Consider the following 5,940-nt stretch of genomic DNA (forward strand, 5'->3'; position numbering starts at 1 on the left):
CGAGTGTGCCTCTGTGCCTGTGTTTGCGCGCATTTGGGTTGTTATAAATATCACTGTGCTTGTGTATCCAGTCTGATCTGTTCAAACACACAATAGCACGGTCATATGCATGCTTGTTTGCATGTATGATGTGTTTTGCATTGTTTTGACATTACAAATGTACAACTGTGGACATGAAATTAATATTATTTGTAGTGTGCACTTTGCAGTTTTTACTCAGATGTCAAATGTTGGCATATTGTCTTTCTTTCTTTCTTACTTTCTTGTGATGTCCCTCACAATTGTTGGTATGAAAAATGTCTTTAACAACGCATAGGCTATCCAATGCCAGGTACAATTTGTTCTATTAATATATCATTTATGTTCTTTTGATGCTTTTCGGCCTTTGCACATGCTTGTATATATATATATATATATATATATATGTATATATATATATATAATATATATAGATATATATATATAACACATACATATATATATATACATTCTAATGAGAAGAATAATTAAAATAGAACTTTATTTATTCTATAAAACATCTCTGTATACTATCTATCTATCTATCTATCTATCTATCTATCTATCTAATCTATCTATATATATATATATATATATATATATATATATATATATATATATATATATATATATATAAAATGTAAAAAAAATTGAACTTATTTTATTTCAGATAGTTGCTAAGGCAAATGTTTGTTATTTTCATTGAGTTTACCTTGATGGACTAAAATGACTAGAATTAGAAAATAATAATAAAAAAATATTTATGTTTTTTTTTAACTTAGTAAAACTTCAACTAAAATTCCAAATGTAAACATAAAAGATAGAAACAAAAACTAATTAAAAACAGTAATAAAAACAGTACTGTACAGGCTACTGAAATAACCCTTCTCTGTATGTACTATATGTTACTTAAAATCCTGTATAACTTATTTAAAGGTATATATCATTTATCACTTTCACTCTTTTAAAATGAAACATTCCATCAAAATCAACAAAAGTGTCAAAACGACATCATCATCCTGTCAGGAAGTACAAATAGATGTAAATCCTCTTATATTTTCTTGAGTTTGTCAGGAGGCAATTTTAAAAAGATCTGAAAGCACAATTATGACACAACATAGTGTATAGCACAGTGCTTACTACAAGACGCGGTGCAGTTTATTAACTTTATAAAGTTTAAAAAGCTACAGAACTGAAGAATCAGCTTTTCTAAATATAGATGAACCAGTGAGAGTCGATCAAGCTTTGACTGGAGGATTGTGAGATTTCCCCAGCCAGCCATCCGTGCAGTCACTCAGTCAGAATATAGGGCTCAGGTAACAAGAGTCACATCCTGTCAACTTACCCCACTGACAGCTTCGTCATCGACTGCACTTTCAAATCATACAGTTAAAAGTTTTTAATAATGAGGCGATTTTGCTGCTGTCATCATAAAGTACCTCTAAAGGCCTAAAGAGGCTCATAGAGGGATGATTGAGTTCATAATGAAAGAACTGTTGATCTTACTCAGATGGGGATTTTAACTTATGCAAATAGCATGCATTTCATTGCATTTGCACTTGTTTGGCCTGCTGAACTTTCAGCTCATCATGTTTCAGAATGTAAATAAAACCGGCCACAGTTCTGATGCGATGCCAGTCTAATGACCTCTAGAGGGCAGTGTTGCTCAGGTTAGCATCACATCACAATTATTTTAGTGAACTAAAACTAAATCCACTTGTTACTTGAAATATAATATACTTCAATTGAAATAAAATAAAATAAAACTTCAACTTATTTCATTTCAGTTGATTTTATTCCCAAGGCAATATTTCTCATTTTAATTTAGTTTAACTCGATACTACAATAACGAAATAATGAAATAAAATGAATAAAATAAAATAAAAACTATACAGACATAATTATAATAATAATAATAATAATTGAAAAAACACTCAGTAAAATTACTAAAACTTTAACTAAAATTAACATGAAAACATCTAAGCAAAAATAAAGAAAGAAAGAAAGAAAGAAAGAAAGAAAGAAAGAAAGAAAGAAAATATTAAAACCAACTCAAAATATGAACAGAAGTTATGATAATATCTCACTTATAAATATCATTGCATTACACTGGGTCCAAGTTTATACTGACATGTTAAGATAACCAAATCATCATTTAAACTAATAAGATAAAACATAATAATAATAATAATTTTAAGGTATGAGGCTATAGGTATAGAAGCCAGTGTTATTTTTAGAGACTAATATTGTTATTCATTAATGTTTTGAATCAGTTTTTACATTTTCTGTTTTCATTTTAAATGTATTAAAGGTTTTAGTATTTTTTATTAATGTTTTAATATGTCTATAGTTTTTAATAGTATATTTTAAAATAAACAATTAAATGTATTATTTTTTATTTTATTTTTTTAAAGCTGAAATAAAAAAGGGTTTAAGGATTTTTTTAATTTTATTTTAATATATTTTCAATTTATTAGATATATTAATTTTAATATAATTTACTTAGTGTTTATTTAATTTCAAGTAACAAATATGTTTTTTTATGGATTATTTGTAATTAAAAAGTAACAATATATGCTGTTTTTAAAAAATGCTTCAGAAAAAATTCTCCGTTCATGAACTCATGAAATCAAGTGTCTTTCATCCTGCAGCCAGTGGCCTTTAGCCCCAGTGTACCGTATAAGAAAAGTATTGCATTAAGTTTAAAGTGCCTTTTTGGAAATCAAGCAGCTATTAAAAGTATGCAGTCATACAACATCCGGCTGCAGCTCTGCATTGCTTTCAGACTCTCTCACCACAGAATGTGCTTAACAACACATAGACATGATGTGTGCATGCATTAATGAATGACTTCACACGTATCTGACGCCACTGTAGAGATCTGCTCTTAGCACATGGATAAAGAGGATTGTTTTTGCTGCCTTGCATTTCTCCTTTCCTTTTTTTCTGGAGTGTATGACGTCCCTCTTTTGCTTTGTTTATGCCCCGCTTTTTGGCAGCTGCATATTAATTGGCTTTTCAGGTTTATTTCCCGTCTCTGTTCTCCTAGGGCCAGATGCACAGCCTAAGGCCACTGTTTAGACAAGTGTTTGCTGTGTAAGTACTTACAACCTGTTAAATAATTCAACATCCAGCTTTCATATTCAGAAAAGCATTGCAGCTCTGATGTTGGTGGTTTTGCAAAGAAAATGCCCCTTTTATGTAAAACACATTATTACATTAAACTAAAACTAAAAGTCTCTTTGCTCACACAGGGTATAACAACAAAAATGTTTTCATAATTGTATTTTTTTGGGATGTTTTCCCCCACCTCGTTCCACTTGTGCTGTTCCTGGTCAGAAAAATGTTTATACATTTCTTATGATTATCTTCTACAGTATATTATGCTATATTATCTTGGATTAAATTTTTTTCTCAACTTGTTTTCTTTCAATTAGCACAGGTTTTGTATTTCTTTTTGGAACTGATTGATCGTATAGGTCTCAATGATGTGAGCTTAGGCATCTCACTTTCTGAGTGAACGTGTCTAAAATGATCTAAAAATAATATTTTTTTTTTTTTTTTCAAACTGAGGTGCATGAGCTCAGATCAGTGAAGTCTACGACCAATCAATGCCAAAAAGAAAAAACAAACATTCCAGACATTATTGGAATTAGTTACTTTGGTCTCTGAATATATAGAATGTTCAGTTTTTAAAGGTCTTAAGAATGTTTTTTTTTTTCTGGTTATATAAACATTAACATTGCATTTTATAATTTTAAAATATAATTATAAAAAACATAAACATTATGGGAATGTTACTTTTGACTGTCCTCTGAATGTTCTGAAACAAGTAGTAGCTATAAAATAAAAAATGTTTTTTTGTGAAACCTTTCAGAAAAAAACATTCCATGAATGACGTATCCAGTGTTTCTGAGCTAGTGTTTTGAGAAGATTATTAAAAACCAGATAACTTTGAACAAACATTCTATTAATGTTACTGAAAGGAAGTTTGTTAAACATGTTGTTGAGAGAACCTAGACAGAATGTTCTGAGAACGTTCCCTGTTAGCAGTTTAATGTTTCATGCTGAACTTTGAACATCCATAGAACTTTTTCAATGCACAGAAGGTTCTTAAAAGTGGAACAATTTTCTTTAGATCATAAAATGTTCTTCAAAGTAAGAAAAATGGTACTTTTAAGAACTGTTCACTAATACTTTAAGGAGCAAAAATAGTTCTTTAATGGCAATCCTGTGAAACTCCACTTACAATAAAAGTGTACAATAGAAACGTCTCACACAAATAGCTTTTGAAGGAATGTACGATGAAAATGAAGAATGTGCCCCACCTCAGCAGCATTCGAAACACCACCTTAAGACTAAACGTTTAAACAACACACACTCCTCACATGCTTGACATTCCTGTCACACACTGACATCTCACTGAAGGATCTGCCCTTACTGACAGGAAGTGCGATTCAATCATAAAGGCTGCTGTTAGAAGGTAAAACATTCCCCTGCAGACACCCGCATACAGGCCACAGACATCTCAGTTTCGGTGTGGATGCGGGTAACTATAAATGCCCAGGAGTTTTTATTATTTTTAACACATACAGAGACTGGCTGCAGAAATGACAACATTTGCTTTCCTTGTGAAAAAGAAATGCACTTAATTGCAGCGAATATGCACTTGTAGTGTACTTCAGATCTTGCAAGTATAGTTTTTAAAGGGATACTCCACCCCAAAATGAAAATTTTGTCATTAAACACTTACCCCCATGTCATTCCAAACCCGTAAAAGCTCTGTTCGTCTTCGGAACACAATTTAAGATATTTTGGATGAAAACCTTGAGGCTTGAGAATGTCCCATATACTGCCAAATAAATAACAGTGTCAAGGTCCATAAAAGGTATGAAAGTCATCGTCAGAATACTCCATCTGCCATCAGACATGCAATCTAGGTTATATGAAGCGACGGGAACACTTTTTGTAAGCGAAGAAAACAAAAATAACGACTTTATTCAACAATTACAAAGTCTTTATTTATCGCAAGTTGTGTGATAATGTCTCATTTTAAATCTTTTCATTTTAAGAAGTAAGCTTATTTTGATGTGTTGACTGACAACTACAAAAAAAGTGTACTAAATTTTACTACTTTTAAATGTACTAAATTACAACTTTATCATTACAAATATATTTAAGTGCATGACACAAAAGTTTCAAATGCATGTAGTTATAGTATATTTTGGTTTACTATAAATGCTTGTCAGTACATTTAACTGCACACTTAATTCAAAGACAATAGAAGTAATTATGATAAAGATATACTAAAGAAGTGGGCACTCTATCTTATTGCATAAAAGTTTGAAATTTAGCTAACTGGATTTAATCATGTAAAACATGATCATTTATTTCTGAATAACACGCACTTAGGTGTCTGAAAACATTACATTCGGTTTTCACTAAAGTATATGCTACTAAAGCATATTATTTCCATAATAAACGCTCATTTTAAAAATATAAAATTTACATGCCGTAATTTACATTTTGCATGATTATTTTTCGCCCTGTGGTTCAGAGTGTTGCAGGGTTCTGGCTTTGCAGATGCAGTACTGATGCAGTGTAAGTGAAGATCTGCTGGTCTTTATAACTGTCCAGGAGTCTGCAGCAGGTGAGTGTGACGCCTCGGATACTGTCTGAGACGCCATCCTGAATAATTCATTACAGTACTGGGATAAATTGCGAGGTGAATTGGCTGGTCTGGCTCTCTGAAGCAGCTGTATTTCTCTTTGTGTTGGCATGAATGTTAATGTGTCGTAATGATTATTTGAGTGCTGCTCTATGATTATATAGGACTTGTATTAGTATGCATACCTTTGTTGCAAGTGGCTCAATGCATTCTGCCTTCATGGATGTTCCTATTTACACCTAGAAATAATGTAC

The sequence above is a fragment of the Cyprinus carpio genome, chromosome B9, assembly GCF_018340385.1.
Source record: "Cyprinus carpio isolate SPL01 chromosome B9, ASM1834038v1, whole genome shotgun sequence".
Classification (NCBI taxonomy): Eukaryota; Metazoa; Chordata; class Actinopteri; order Cypriniformes; family Cyprinidae; genus Cyprinus; species Cyprinus carpio.